At 46.1% G+C, this 15,592-nt stretch overlaps 1 long non-coding RNA gene across 1 annotated transcript in view; it reads left to right on the top strand.

Moving 5' to 3' along the window:
- Nucleotides 1-5,958: 5,958 nt before the first annotated feature.
- The window catches only part of LOC146339003 (uncharacterized), a 33,437-nt gene continuing 23,803 nt past the window's right edge, over nt 5,959-15,592 (top strand). Inside the window, exon 1 of the long non-coding RNA XR_014784668.1 lies at nt 5,959-6,087. This is a non-coding gene — a long non-coding RNA (uncharacterized LOC146339003). The remainder of the gene's footprint in view (nt 6,088-15,592) is intronic.

Here is a 15,592-nt window from a genome sequence, read left to right as displayed (position 1 = left end):
CTGCGGGTGGGGGGAGGTGATCCGGTCCTCCCCCCAGAATCCTTCCCAGCCAGCTCCACTCCGCGGGGAGTCCGCAGAGCTGCCGGCTAACTCTGGCCGCAGCTGGACTTCCGACCATGGCCAGTCTGTGGACGCAAATGGCTTCCGGCATAGGAGACATAAATATTTACGTAGCCAAATCACGGCCAACGGCAGGGATGCAAATGGCGTCTGCTATGCTGGACACCATTTTGTTCCGCAGCCCGGCAGCGGATGGCTGCAGACTGAAGACAGCAACCCGGACCAGCTGCCAGGTAGGTTCCGTCCCAGGGGGATTTCAGGTGGTGGCAGGGGGGTAGTCCGTTCCACCACAGACTCTGGGGGGGGGGGCGGATTCCAAAGAATCCAGCCTCATTGGAGTCTGTGGTGGATTTCTCCACCATCCCTAGTGCTCACCTTCGTCTCGTTCCCATTTCCCAGTTGGATTTGCACAAATTTCCTCCTTTGCATAAATATCTTCAGTAGACTAAATCAGCCTTGCTTTAGCCTATGGAGGAAATTTGCACAAATTGGGAAAATTGCACACATTTGGGGAGATTTGCACAAATCTCCCATTCGATTGCTGCTCGTTTTGCTTAAATCTCCTATCCGCGCAAAGCAAGCAGTGATTGCAAACACAAATGGGAACTGGGCACAAGAAGAGCGGGAAGACAGTGTTTGGAAAATCCTAGTGATCTTGAACATCGCTTGTGCACTCATCCCTACTTGGGGGCAATAATAGCCCTCTCCCACTGATGTTCCCCAACGACTAGTATTCACTGAGACACACTGCCACTGACCCTGAAGGTATTATATAGACATCATGGCTAGTAGTCATCAATAGCCCTGTTTCCCATGAATCTATCTGATCTGTTTTTATCACCATAAGGGTACAATCCTATGTATATTTAGACAGAAAAAAGACCTACAACCACTACCATTACCCAGCCAGCCATGCTATTTCCCTCAAAGTAACCAAAGCTTCAGTCCTAAACTCCGTGTTTGCTAAAATGCAGAGAAAAAGTTCCTGTGTTGATGGTTTCCCACATTGTGATCAACATCAAATAAACATATGTGGCATTCCCACAAATATTAGTCAACGGAAAATGTTTATTTTTTTCTCTGCCCACCCATAAACCTATGTGTTTTGCACAAGGCAAGAGGAAGATCTAGGTAACAACCAGCCTTCTCATTTTCAAATGGGAGTCAACCATTGCTATTTTGTCCCAGGATCCTAGATTTCATTCTATCCTATTTCAGCATCAGTTACTTATTTTTTTTTAAGTCCACACAACATTTTGTATGCATTCTTGTACACAGTTTTTCCTAATATTCATTTCTGTGTGTGTATATATCTATATATCTATATAGCGATATCGATATAGGATAAGATGGCTGGGGGATGCTGGGATTGTATGCCTTTTTTCTGTCTATACATGCATAGGATTGCTGCCTGAGTTGGTGGCCATTATTACCTGTTCTTGAGGAAGTGAAGATGTTCAGTCCAGGACAAAGATGTTTTCAGCTATAACTCAGGGGAGAGTAGCAGCAGAGAAGTTGTGTTATGCTTCAGAAAGAAGGCCATTAATGTCACGTTGATGACATGTGCCATGACCCAGGGTGGGGAGGGAGGAGGGCAGGGGGAGTCATTTGTTTGTAAGCTATTACCACATTAGCAGTTCAAGCCAACTGCCAAACGCTTTCCAATCTGACAGAATGATTTTTAAGCTAAGAGCATGGAATTGTTCATTAAGACTTTGAATGGCAGCCTAATATAGCAAATCAGTTCAGAAGATTTCCGAATGCATTAGCACTGGCAATTTAATACCTTCAACAAATTTAGCTGCCACTCATGAAGCTATCTGTCCTTGTTAAAAGAAAGGGGAAAACATTAAATAGATTCTTTCTCTTGATGGACAACAACTTAGAGGAGACAAAAGCCTTTATTTGGACTTGGAGCATGGTTGGGATGTGTTACATTAGCCATGGTTAATACATGCAAAGTGGTACTATGACTGGCCAAAGTGTAAGTAGGTTGTTCAAAGCTGTGAATGAAATTGCTATAACTGAGCAGGACTCCTTAATCCTGATTTGCACATACTTGGACTATGTGGTTTGTTCACTTGTTTCACAATATTTAACACCACTTTTCTATAGGTTATATTCAAAGTGACTAACAAGACAGAGGCTGCAATTCTATTCAATGTACCTGAGAATAAGATGAACCCCATTGAACTCCAAAGTAAACATGTGTAGGATTGTAAACCATTTGACCACAGTGTGAAAACGATACAATCACAATAAAACAAAGCACAAAACCAATGTCATTTGATGATAACAAACCCTACTGGAACAAAAAGATCTTAGCTGCATAACAAGGTATGTACAGACATGGAACCTGGTAGGTCTCCCTAGAGAGGGCATTTCTCTGTGAAGGCTCCATCATGGAGAAAACTCTAACTCTCATGACCACTCAATGTACCTCTGATGGTGATGGGCTACACATAGAGAAGGACCTTTAATGCTGCTCTGAATACATGGGGCTGGTTGGCATATAACAACAACCCATTGGTTACTGGCTGCCATCATGGTATGGGAAAGCCTTAGCAGCCAGACATTTCAGGACATGTACAAAATCTTGGACAAATTCTTTTTCTTTTGTCTTCTGTTTCTGAAGATTGCTCATGTTGCTCTCGCTATCCACTTTTTTTGGACTAACTGAAGTTTCTGGACTATTTTCAAAGTAATTAATTCTACCTGTGTAGATAGGGCCACCAGTAGATGCTTGGAGAAACTCCTGCAATGCCATGTGGGCAGGGAAGAAAGGCATGGTCTCACTCCCTTTCCCACCACACAAGGTTGTGGATTCAGATACATATATTGTCCAGTCTTATAGAGTTTGAACAAGCTCTTATGTCCTATTTATATCAAGAGGGAAATTAACCATAAAATACCATTCTAGCCTCTCCCCCTCCTGTGCAACAGTAAATACAGTTCCATAGTGTTTAAAGAGCAAGCATGCATCCCAGAAGGCTGAATGAATTGTGCTTGTTTCCCCTGTCTGAGGTGAATTTATCTTTGCTTGTTTGAATATATGCTACCAGCATGGAAGAGCAATGATTCAGAAAGAATGTGGTAAAATATATTGCTTAATGGCTGCAGTGTTTGTTAGCTGGAAAGCACAGTCAGCCTCAACATGATGGGGTTTTGTTATAAATCTCAGTTTAATAACAGTTACTGAATAGGGAAAGCTTTGGTTTATATATTTTCATTGTGCTCCTTTCTCCTTTTTTGAATGAATCATTGCTAAGTAAAGGCTGTAGCTCACAATACCTAAACTCATGCTCTACATTTCTTACTGGCAACACTAATTTAAATAGACAGGTCTATTATGACCTCATCTAAAGCATGCCCTAAGGAAGGAAAAGTTCCATTTCATTGAAGGCCTAACCCTTCTTTCACTGAAGACCTGATCAAAGAGAGTTTGCTATTGACTGAGAACCAGGCTACATATTCATCATGTAGATGCTACCAAAAAACACCACCCCTATCACCATATCAGTTGAGTTCAGCATTAAGCCGGTTCTGTAGTTTGGATGAGTAAGGATGGTGGATGTCTGAGTTTCATCAGATGAAGACTGTTGGCAAACTCCCTTAGTTATTTAATAGAAATACAATTCTTATTAATATTATATTATATAATGTATATTAATTTTATTAACATAACATTCTTATTACAAAATGACCCCACTTATGGACAAGGCTTACCACATTTTTTTTAAAGAAAATGCACAATAAAATCACAACAGTAGAATAAATAAATAATGGAGCTGGGGCAAAAAACAAAAACAAAACAGGGACAACAACAAAACAAATGACAACAGCAGGAGAATGGTTAAGGCTGCTTTCCTATGCCCACTTACATGTAAATAAGCCCCACTTAATCACAGTAGGACTTACTTCTGAACAAACGTGTTTAGGGCTGTGCTGCAAGCCATGCCAAACAGGAATGTGTTTACTGCTTACCTTGAAACCAAAAGAGAGCGAACCAGTTGGGTTTCCTGAGGAAGGGAATTCTGTAACCTTGGAGCCACTACTGAAAAGCCCCTGCCATATGTTCCAGGCAGCTGAGTTTCTTAAGTCAAAGACGCATGGAGCAAGACCTGTTATGATGAACGTAGTGGGTATGCAGACTTGTAGGGGATAAGATGGTCCTTCTAATAACCACCTCGTCCCAAACCACCAGATCTAAAGCACACACTGAAGTTCCAGAATCAAGCTGTAGTATATAATTTTGAAACTCAATGTAGCCCTATCAACACCAGTATAACACTCACATTTTTTTAAATTTAAAGTTTTTATTAGTTTTTTTAAAAAATAAAGCCAATAAACATTCAGCTACACATACAGACCTGCAAAAACAAACAAATACACAAGAGACAAAGGATAAGGGGGAAGTGGGGGAGGGACAGAAGTGAAAGGAACAGGGAAGGTGACTTCCGGATAATACATTTCATATTCCTTCAGAGATCTAGGCTAATCATCAAACAGTTCCAAAAACATGGACCAAATACTTAGATGTTTTTTTCTTGCCTTCTAAATGCTACTTTCGCTTTTATGGCCAAGTCCAAGAGATCCTCTATCCATTGTTCTATATGTGGTGTAGTGGGGGATTTCCAGTTCTTCAATACAATTCGCTTGGACACCAAGGCTGCCCATAGAATCCAGAGTGTGTGTCGCTTTTCAATGTCCCAACAACAGATTATAAGCAGAGAAATCCAATGCTGTATCTAGTATAAAATTGTTACGTTTCATTACATCATGCCAGAAGGGGGCAATAACTGGACAGGACCATAACATGTGGGTTAGAGTCCCTCCATTTTTAGAGCATTGCCAGCAACTCCAGGATGTTCATCTGGAAAAATCTGTCAGGTGTCCAGTGTGCATGCAAGATGATTTTCTGCTGCAGCCACAAATCTAGAGAAGAGTTTTTGATGTTTGTGAGGATATAGTTCCATTGAGAAGTATCCAGTGGCATCTCCAGGTCACAGGCCCATCTGATTCACAACTCATCTAATGTTGGACCCAGTTTGGTTCTAACACAGGAGTACAGAAATCTGTGTGCTCAGGAATCTCAGATGCTGCAAGGGCATCTGGATGAAACATAGCCCTCAGACAATGCCTAAGTTGTAAATATTGCCAGAAGGCAGTTTTAGAGAGCTTGAATTCCAACGTAAGGTCTTCAAAGGTTTTGAAGCAAACTCTCTTGGCAACAAGCTGTTGACTCCTAGATCTACTCATGTGTGCCATAGTACCGATTTCTAGGGATGTCAGAGAATTCTGTGACGGATCTCGGTGAGGCCAAATGCCAGTGCATTCAGCCCCCTGAAATCCATTGCGGAACGGCCTGCCACCCACGCCCCGCGGACCCCCCTGGGAGGAGACTTACCTGGGGCGGATGTTTCGGATGGCGGCGGCTCCAGTGGCGGCTTCGGCGGTGGCGGCAGCGGCTGGTCTTCTGAACAGCTGCCGCTGCTGCCATTTGCAGTCTGTGTCTTTTTTTCCCCCTCATAGATGTGCTAGGCTATGTAAAGACTTACATAGCCTATCACATCTGTTTTTTTTTAAAAAAAACAACGTGTACGCAAATGGCAGCAGCTACAGCTGCCGCCATTTGCGTTCCTTATTTTTCGCCGTCTTAGTCTACGTCAATATTTACATAGACTAAGATGAAGAAAAGAAAGGGGAATGAAAATAGTGCCCACTACACTATTTGTGTTCCCCTTTCTTTTATTTGTCTTAGTCTATATAAATATTGACGTAGACTAAGACGGCGAAAAATAAGGAACGCAAATGGCAGCGGCCATAGCCGCCGCCATTTGCATATGCAGTTTTTTTTTTTTTGGTTACCCAGAGCCCTCTGCGGCCGGAAATCCGGCTGTGGACAGCCCTGGCCTGGGCCTGGCCAGCTGCTCCGCAGAGCTGCCGTGGAGCACAGCTAGCGGTCGAGGATTCCGGGGGGAGGGATGGAACGCCTCTCCCCTCACCATGAACAGAATCCACGAAAAGGTAAGTCACTTTCGTACATCCCTACGATTTACCTTCAGTTTTTATATTGGGATTGCCCCCGAGTGTGAGATCTCCATGTGAATGAGGGTCAAAGCCCAGAGATTTTCCCAAGTTCCTCCATGCCTTCCTTGTAGCCATAATGGTAGGGCTATATCTGTGAGGCTTATGTAGATGGTTAGAATTTAATGTATCCACTCTTCTAATGGTGCTATTTTCTGCCTTTCTAATTCTGGCCATTCCCCAGTTCAGTATAATGCTTGAGCAACTAGGGATCCTGGAGAAATTCGAGATGGACTAAAATGAGCTTGGATTTCTAAGAATCCACCCTGAGGAATCCTCTAGGGTGTATGGAATCCGTGGACTTTCAATTTTTTATTTTATTTTTTACTTTCCCAAAGTGTACACATATTTATTTGTAGGAAAATGCATAGGTTTCTGCTGAGGAAAAGTTGAACGGAATGGGGGACAATATGCTACATGTTACGTACTAATGTAAATTATGTAAATTGTTATGAAACCTCTTATGTAATTATTTGCGCATTTTTCCACATGAGGAAAAATAATAATTTGTATCTATCTGTGAATGGACAATGGAACAAAAGGCACCTGACAATCCATGAAACACAGATGGAGCAGATTTTACACAGTCCGTACATCCCTATGGGCAACCATAAAGGTGTTACGGTAGATATTGAAGTTAGGAAGACCAATTTAAGTACAATGACAAAGCAAATATTGAGTGGGGAATAAAGAGTAAATTAAAATTGCTGGAGTTTCCTGAAAGTGACAGGTGTTTGTGTCAAGCTGGTATCTAGACTACAATAGCCCACGTTAACAGGGAGCTTTTGTATTAATTAGTCTTATAAAGTGAACACGTTTAATATCAACACACAAACTGTTAAGGCGCTTTGTAGATATACATCAAACTATCTCCTGACATTTTTCATAACAAATCAATTAATGTGTCTCTAGTATTTCAATAAAATGTGGAAATCCAACAACATTGTAATTCCAAATTGACAGTTCTTTCTTCTATAGAAGAAGAGCATTAAGGCATCCTAGCCAACAGAGACTCTTGAAAGGCATTCACTTTGGGTGTGGGGGGAGATATTGGAGTTAGGGATGTCAGAGAATTTCGCCACAAATCTCGGGGAGGCCGAATGCCAGCGCATTCGCCCCCCCGAAATTGGTGGTGAAACGGTCTGCCCCCCGCCCCCCCCGGGACAGGACTTACCTTGGGCGAATTTTCCTGGCAGCAGCGGCTCTGGCGGCGGTTTGGCGTCGTCGTCTGCGGCGGCCGGTCTTCCGACCAGCTGCTGCCGCTGCCATTTCCAGTAAAAAAAAAAAAAAAAACACGTGATAGGCTACGTAAAGATTTACATAGCCTATCATGGCTAGATATTAAAAAAAATACCATGATAGGCTACGTAAATCTTTACGTAGCCTATCACGGCTGAGTAAAAAAACAAAAACAAATCTGCGCGTACGCAAATGGCGGCGCCCATGGGCGCCACCATTTGCGTTCCTTATTTTGGCACGTCTAGTCTACATAAACACTTACGAAAATAAGGGGAACGCAAATAGCGTAGCATCTACGCTATTTGCGTTCCCCTTATTTTTGCCGTAGTCTACGTAAATGTTTACGTAGACTAGACGTGCCAAAATAAGGAATGCAAATTTGCGTAAGCGCAGTTTCTTTTTTTTACTCAGCTGTGATAGGCTACGTAAACATTTACGTAGCCTATCATGGCTGACTGCAGGGACACAAACGGTGGCGGCTACAGCCGCCGCCATTTGCAGACCCAGCCGGCCAGGATTCTGGGGGGGAGGGACGGAGCGCCTCCCCCTCTGCCAGAATTTCTGGGGGGAGGGACGGAGTGCCCCCCCTGGCAAGAATTTCGGGCGGAGGGATGGAGCGCCTCCCCCCCACCTCGAATCACATTTCGTTAAAAGGTAAGTGACTTTCATACATCCCTAACTGGAGTAGGATTTGTCAAACAACCTCTCTGTTTCGGGGAACTAAAAAAGATGCAAGGCATCTTACAGCAAGGGCTAAGACATGCAAAGATTTTAAACAATTTAAAACAGCTGAAAACAATTAAATATCCAAGAGCTGGTAGAAGGACAAGATCAAGAAGCTACATAAAGTGCCGGGGAGTAGAGGAACTTTTTAACCTGCTGCCAAAGAGATAACAATGCTGACGCATGCTTCATGTGTAAGTGTTTTTTATACTTGAGATGGCTTTGTGGCAGGGAGTTCCATAGACTCAAGTATGAAGGATAAAGAAGGGGAACAGCAGTGGAAAATCTACGGGGGTTTTACCACATTTGATGTTAGCGGTGGGATAACCCACTAGTGGCTTTGTAACATTTGGTGGCAGATGTGGATTAACCTATGTGGCTTTTCTTCTTTTTTTGTCTGTGCTTTCTTTTCAATGCTTTGCTTTTTCACCAGACATTTCACCACATCTTAGTTCTTCTTTCCACTTAGGAATTTTGGGAAAAAACTAGGGATGGCAGGGAATTCTGCCGTGGATTTCAGTGAGGCCGAATGCACTGAAACCCCGAAACCCGTGGTGGACCGGACTCCCACCTCCTGCTCCCCCACGGATTCTCCCCCCCGGGACAAAGCTTACCTGAAGCAGATGTTCTGGCGGCGGTGGCTCCGGCGTCAGCTCCGGTGGCAGCTGGTCTTTTGACCGGCTGCTGCAGCCGCCATTTGTGTCTGCTGTTTGCTGTGATGGGCTACATAAGTATTTACGTAGCCTATCACAACAAGCATAAAAAAATCAGCTTACGCAAATGGCGGCGGCTATGATGGCTGCCATTTGCATTCCCTTTTTTTCGCTGCTTTAGCCTATGTAAATATTTACGTAAGATAAAACGGTGAAAAATAGGGAATGCAAATGGCGGCCGCCATAGCCACCACCATTTGCGTATGGTTTTTTTTTTTTTTTTTGCTTGCCCTGATAGGCTACGTATTTACGTAGCCTATCACGGCAAAGGCAGCTACGCAAATGGCATGGTGGCTGCCATTTGCATGGCTGCCTTTGCCATAATAGGCTACGTAAGTGCTTACGTAGCCTTTCACAGCAGCCTGGCTGGATGCAAATGTGTACGCAGCAGCCCATCCGTGGCTGGAACTCCAGCTGCAGACAGCCCTGGCCAGTTGCTCTGCAGAGCTGCTGCGGAGCGGAGCTGGCCAGGCAGGATTCCAGGGGGGAGGACTGGATCACCTTCCCACCATCGAGAATTCCGGGGGGAGGGACAGAGCGCCTCCCCCTCACTGTGAATCTAGGGATGTACGAAACTCACTTACCTTTTCACAGAATTTTTTGCAGTGTGGGGGAGGCGCTCTGTCTCTCTTCCCGGAATCCTCAACAGGGGGGAAGGTGATTCGGTCCTCCCCCCCCGGAATCCTGCCTGGCTGGCTCCGCTCCATGGCAGCTCCATGGAGCAGCAGGCCAGGGCCGTCCACAGCCGGACTTCCGGCCATGGACGGGCTGCTGTGGACACAAATGGCAGCTGCCGTAGCAGCCGCCATTTGCGTCCAGCCCGACTGCCGTGATAGCCTACGTAAGTATTTACGTAGCCTATCATGGCAACCAAAAAAACAAAAACAAAAACAGCTTACGCAAATGGCAGCGGCTACAAAAGTCACTTACCTTTTCGCAGGGGTGCTTTGCGGTGGGGGGGAGCCGCCATTTGCGTACGCTTTTTTTTTTTTTTTGCAAAGTCACCCGTGATAGGCTACATAACGATTTACGTAGCCTATCATGGCTGACTTTGGAAATCTAGCCGTGATAGGCTACGTTAATCGTTACATAGCCTATCACGGGTTTGTTTATTTTTTTTACACTTTGTAATGGCGGCAGCGGCAGCCGGTCGGAAGACCGGCTGCTGCCCCCATCCCCGCCGAAAGGCCGACGAACCACCACCGGGACCCACCGCCGGGAGGGACATTCGCCAAAGGTAAGTCCCATCCCAGGGGGGCAGGGGGGAGAATTTCACCGCCAATTTCGTGGGGCCAAATGCATTGGCCCTCGGCCCCCCGAAGATTCGGGGAGAAATTCTCTGCCATCCCTAGCGGCTACGGCGGCCGCCATTTGCATTCCCTATTTTTTGCTGTTTTAGTCTACGTAAATATTTACGTAGGCTATTATGGTGAAAAAAAGGGGATCTCAAATAGCGTAGTGGGTGCTATTTGCATTCCCTTTTTTTTCCCGTTCTAGCCTATGTAAATATTTACGTAGGCTAGAACGGTGGGAAAAAAAGGAACGCAAATAGCACCCACTACGGTATTTGCAGTCCCCTTTTTTGCCGTAATAGTCTACGTCAATAGTTACGTGGGCTAGAACGGTGAAAAATAGGGAACACAAATGGCGGCTGCCATAGCCGCCACCATATTCATATGCTGGTTTTTTTTGGGGGTAGCTGTAGCCTATCACAGCTGCTAGGGCGCCAATGGTGGCCGCAGCAGCCCAGCTGCGGATGGCCAGGAGACTAGCCACCAGAGCTGCCGCCAGAGCCGCCGGAACCGCCGCCGCTGAATCCGCCGCATCCGCCCCAGGTAAGTTCCGTCCCAGGGGGATTCCGTGGGGGAGGGCAGGAGGCTATTCCACCACGGATTCCAGGGGGCCGGTTTCTAAAGAATCTGGCTCACTGGAATCTGTGGCGGAATTCTCTGCCATCTCTACGCGGATCTAGGGATGGGGGAGAATTTCTCCCCGAAACTTCGGGGGGCCGAGTGACAACGCAGTCCAAAGGTTCGGGGAGAAATTCTCCGCCACCCCCCTCCACCCCCCGCCCCCCCCGGGATGGGACTTACCTTTCACGAATGTTGCTCCCAGCGGTGGGTCCCGGCGGCGGTTCGGCAGGTCTTCGTCAGGGGCGGGGGAGGCAGCCTGTCTTTCGACCGGCTGCTGCCACCGCCATTACAAGAAAAGTAAAAAAAAAAACCCGTCCCTGTGATAGGCTACGTAACGATTAACGTAGCCTATCACGGCTAGATTTGCAAAGTCAGCCGTGATAGGCTACGTTAATAGTCACGTAGCCTATCACAGGTGACTTAAAAAAAAAAAAAAAAAAGCAAGTACGCTAATGGCGGCCCCCATAGGGAGCCGCCATTCACGTTCCTTATTTGGTCCCTGTAGTCTACGTAAAGATTTACGTAGACTACGGCAAAAATAAGGGCAACGCAAATAGCGTACATAGCATATAGCAAATAGCATTTGCGTACGCGCTTTTTTTTTTTTTGAAAAAAAATGTTGCTTTTTCTTTTTTTTCACTTTTCTTTTGAAGTTCACGGCCGGGGAGACGGGGCGCTTCTCCCCAACCTGAATTTCGGCCGGGCGAGGCGGGAAGTCTCCCCCCCTCGCATGAACTTCGGAGGGAGAAGCGAAGCGCCTCCCCCCCACCGCGAAAAAAGCTGAGGGACAAGGTAAGTCCCTTTCGTACATCCCTACGCGAATCACATCCACAAAAAGGTAAGTGACTTTCGTACATACCTAGAAAAAACAGAGTTGGATTAATTTGGTTCCATTCTCCTTTTGTTCCTCTTTTCATTCAAAAAGTCTTGCATTACATCATCATTAATTAATTATCATCTATATTATTAATTATTTACTGAATTTTTTTTTTCTAAAATTCCTTCTGTTTTGCATGTCTTCTTCAGAGGAAGTCAGTTCAATCTAGTTCTTTCTCCATTAAGAATTTGAGGGAAATAATTGGTTGATTCCCAAACGCTTTTTGGTTCCATTCTCATTTGTTTCCTCATTTCACTGAGTACATTTTGTGACTTTATCATTATCATCATCCCCACCAACTTTTCTCAAAAAAATATTTTCTTTCTAATTCCAAATCAATGAATTTTAATTTACTAAAATTTATGAACGTTAAATGGTATTAACATTCAAAGCCCTAAACAGCTTGGGGCCAGGTTATCTCAAGAATTGCTTCCTCCCATATTTATCTGCCTGGACCCTAAGATCATCCTCAGGGGTCCTTCTCTGGGAGCCCCTACCAACAGAAGTGTGGTCAGTGGCTAGCGGGAGGAGGGCCTTTTCCACTGTGGCACCCCAGCTGTACAATGTGCTCCATAGTGAGGTTTGCCAGGTGCCTACATTGTACTCCTTCTGGCACCAGGTGAAGACCTTTTTATTCTCCCAGTATTTTACCATTTTAGCTTCCTAATCTTTTAGATCTGGTGTTTTAAATCTGTATTTTAAATCTCTGTGTTGCTGCTATTCTCGTTGTGCTTTTATATTGTGGTTTTAATCTCTTGTAGATTAGCTCTGGGATGCAGGCAGTTCAGTCCAACATGCTGTTCCCCTAGCGGGGTGAGGGAGAGATTATTTGGAATCCAGTTCTTGTTCAGTCTTTCTTTCTGTTTGCTTATTTATTTATTTATTTATTTTTAATATTTCTTAGCCGCCTTTCAGAACAGAAGCCCTCCCAAGGCGGCTTACAACAATAAAATACATAAAAACAATTACAATATTAAAACTGTTAAAAACATAAAAACAATAAAAACAATACAAGTCAACACTAAAAACAACAATAAAATCCAGGGGTGTATGAAACCCCACTTACCTGTCTCTATTGGGTTCCACGGGGGGGGGGGGAGGCGATCTGGTCCTCCCACTTAGAATCCTGCCTGGCCAGCTCCGCTCCATGGCCAGTCCACGGAGCCGCCGGCCGGGCTGATCCACAGCAGGGTCCACATCCGCTACTGGGCTGCTCCGGATGCAAATGGCATCCTGCACAGGGGATGACATTTGCGTCCCTATGCTGGGCTGTGATAGGCTACAGTCGGACAAGACTGAACGACTGAACAACAACAACAACAAAGCCATTTGCATCCCTGCTCTTAGCCGTGATAGGCTATGTAAATCTTAAAGATTTACGTAGATTTACTTTATCTACGTATACGTAGCCTATACTACATATAGTATAGTATAGTATAGTATAGTATATCTATAAATATAGAGAGCCCGGGAAGGAGGTGGAGTTTAGTGGATTACCCCCCGCTCCCTCCGGAAATCATGGCCAAAGGCAGGGACACAAATGGCGTCAGCTACACTGGACGCCATTTGCGTCCCAGTGGCCGGAAGTCCACCAGCGACCGAAGCCGGCTGGCGAGGATTCCGGGGGGGAGGGGCAGATCACCTCCCCCGCCCTGCAGACCCCCAGCAGACTGAAGGTAAGGCTGTTTCGTACATTCTTAATGCCACTTGTGGCTGTAAAGTGCAGAGTTTAACCTAAATGCAGCCATAAACATTTGCGGCTCTTTCTCCCCATGATAGGCTAGCCATTTATGGCTGCATTTAAGTTAAACTCAGCACTTTATGGCTGCAAGTGGCATCCACTATGCCATTTGCAGTTGTGTGTCTCCCAGCGATATGGTAATGGTGGCTGCCATTTTCGTATCGACAGCGCTCTGGAGCTGGTGTGCCATTCCGCCTCCAATCCTCTTGGAGCGGAGGTAAGTGATCTGTTCCACTGCAGATTCCACAGACCAGATTCCAAAGAATCTGGGCTTATTTGAGTCTGCAGCAGAATTCTCAAACATCCCTAGCCATTTCTGATTCCATCAAGGTGTAAGATGTGCCACAGCTGGTTCAAAAAGGGGTTTTCAATTTCCATTCCAAAGTATGTCTGTCGGGGATCTGCATGCCTTTTCCTTGGCTTGGAATTCTGCAAAACCATTGGGGTTCTCCCCACATTTTCTTTGCTGTATCTTCAACCCATCAGCAGAAAAACCGAGCAGTAAAACTTGTGAAGTTTCCCCTCACAAGACTGTATGGGGTTTCCCTACACTGTAGAATCAGGCAGAGTGGTACGGTTAAGTGGGGCAGCCAATTGTCCGGTCTAGATGAGATAGAATAGGACAAGGATGGGACTGTGAGTAGGGATGTATGAAAGGCTTACCTTGCCCCATTCTGGGGAATCCACAGTGGGGGGAAGGCGCTCCATCCCTCCCTCCGGAATCCTCCCTGGCTGGCTCCACTCCGCAGTGACTCCACAGAGCCGCTGGCCACCATTTGCGTGGCTGCCAAGCCGTGATAGGTTACGTAACTATTTACATAGCTTATCATGAAGAAAGGCAGCCACACAAATGGCAGCCGCTACAACGGCTGCCATTTGTGGCTGCAGCAGCCCGGCAGTGGCCGGGAGACCAGCCGGAGCTATTGCTGCCACATCCGCCACCAGGTATTCTCCACATCCACCGGATCCACCGCCAGGTATTCTCCATTCCGGGGGGATTCCACAGGGTGGTGGGGGGGAAGGCCGTTCTGCCATGGATTCCAGGTGGGGGTGGATTCTAAAGAATCCAGCATCACTGGAGTCCGTGGTGGAATTCTCTGACATCCCTAACTGTGAGATAGTCATTCTTCCAATACCACAATGCTTCTAAGGATGACACGAGAGCCCGGGAAGGAAGTTGAGTTTAGTGGATTACTCCCTGCTCCCTCCCCCCAGACCTGCTCACTGAGCCCCCATACTCCCCACACTCACCTGGACCCACTCACTGAGCAGCCATTTGCAATGGTCCATTCATGCTTGTAATGTTGCATAAATGGCACCTTTATGGCTGCCATTTAAGCAACATTAGATAACTGGAATTCCCTGAGCAGCCATTTTTAGGCAAAATGGTGGCTCGCTAAGAGGACAGGTGGCTGCCAGACCCTTTTGCTGGGCATGCTGTTGCTCAGCAAGCAGGTCCGGGCGAGTGCGGAAACTCGGTGAGCAGGTCCGGGGAGAGCAAGCAGCAGCAGAAGCTCAGCAAGCACTGCACAAAACTGGGTGGCAGAGAGTCCATCCATCCCTAAATGCTTCACTATGAAAAACAAAACAAAACCCTTAATGTAATGTTCAAGCACTGTAACTCGGTAGTTCCTGGACCTGTCTTTCTGAAACACTTCAGGTTTCTTTATTGGGGACACATCTCTAATGTATGTATTTTCATACAAACTGTCCAAAGAACAAGCTGTAGGGAAAGGAAAGAGAACCACAACTCCCCCTGAATATTTGAATAGTCCCCTAGTACAAGGTTTCTTACTTAGAGCTATCTCTAGGCTGCCTGTCATTTTTAAAACAATGGTTCATTAGAAACATGGGATGAGCACATCCTCTTTGGGATTAGGGGTGTACAAAACCCCGCTTACCTGGCTCCACTGGGTTCCGCTGGGGGGGGAGGCGCTCCATCCCTCCCCCCGGAATCCTCGCTGGGGGGGAGGCGCTCTGTGCCTCCCCCCCAGAATCCTGGCTGGCTGGCTCCACTCCATGGGGATTCCGTGGAACCACTGGCCGACTCCACCAGCAGCCAGACATCCGGCCACTGGCTAGCAGGGATGCAAATGGCAGCGGCTGTAGCCGCCGCCGTTTGCGTCCCTGTATTCAGCCGTGATAGGCTACGTAAAGACTTACATAGCCTATCACGTCTGGGTTAAAACAAGCAAACAAACAAACATGTACACAAATGGCAGCGGCTATGGCTGCCGCC

The sequence above is a fragment of the Heloderma suspectum genome, chromosome 8, assembly GCF_057233095.1.
Source record: "Heloderma suspectum isolate Gila_16-S chromosome 8, 16-S_ref, whole genome shotgun sequence".
Lineage (NCBI taxonomy): Eukaryota > Metazoa > Chordata > Lepidosauria > Squamata > Helodermatidae > Heloderma > Heloderma suspectum.
The sequence above is the reverse complement of the archived record's forward strand: the minus strand, read 5'-3'. Positions and strand labels throughout refer to the sequence as shown.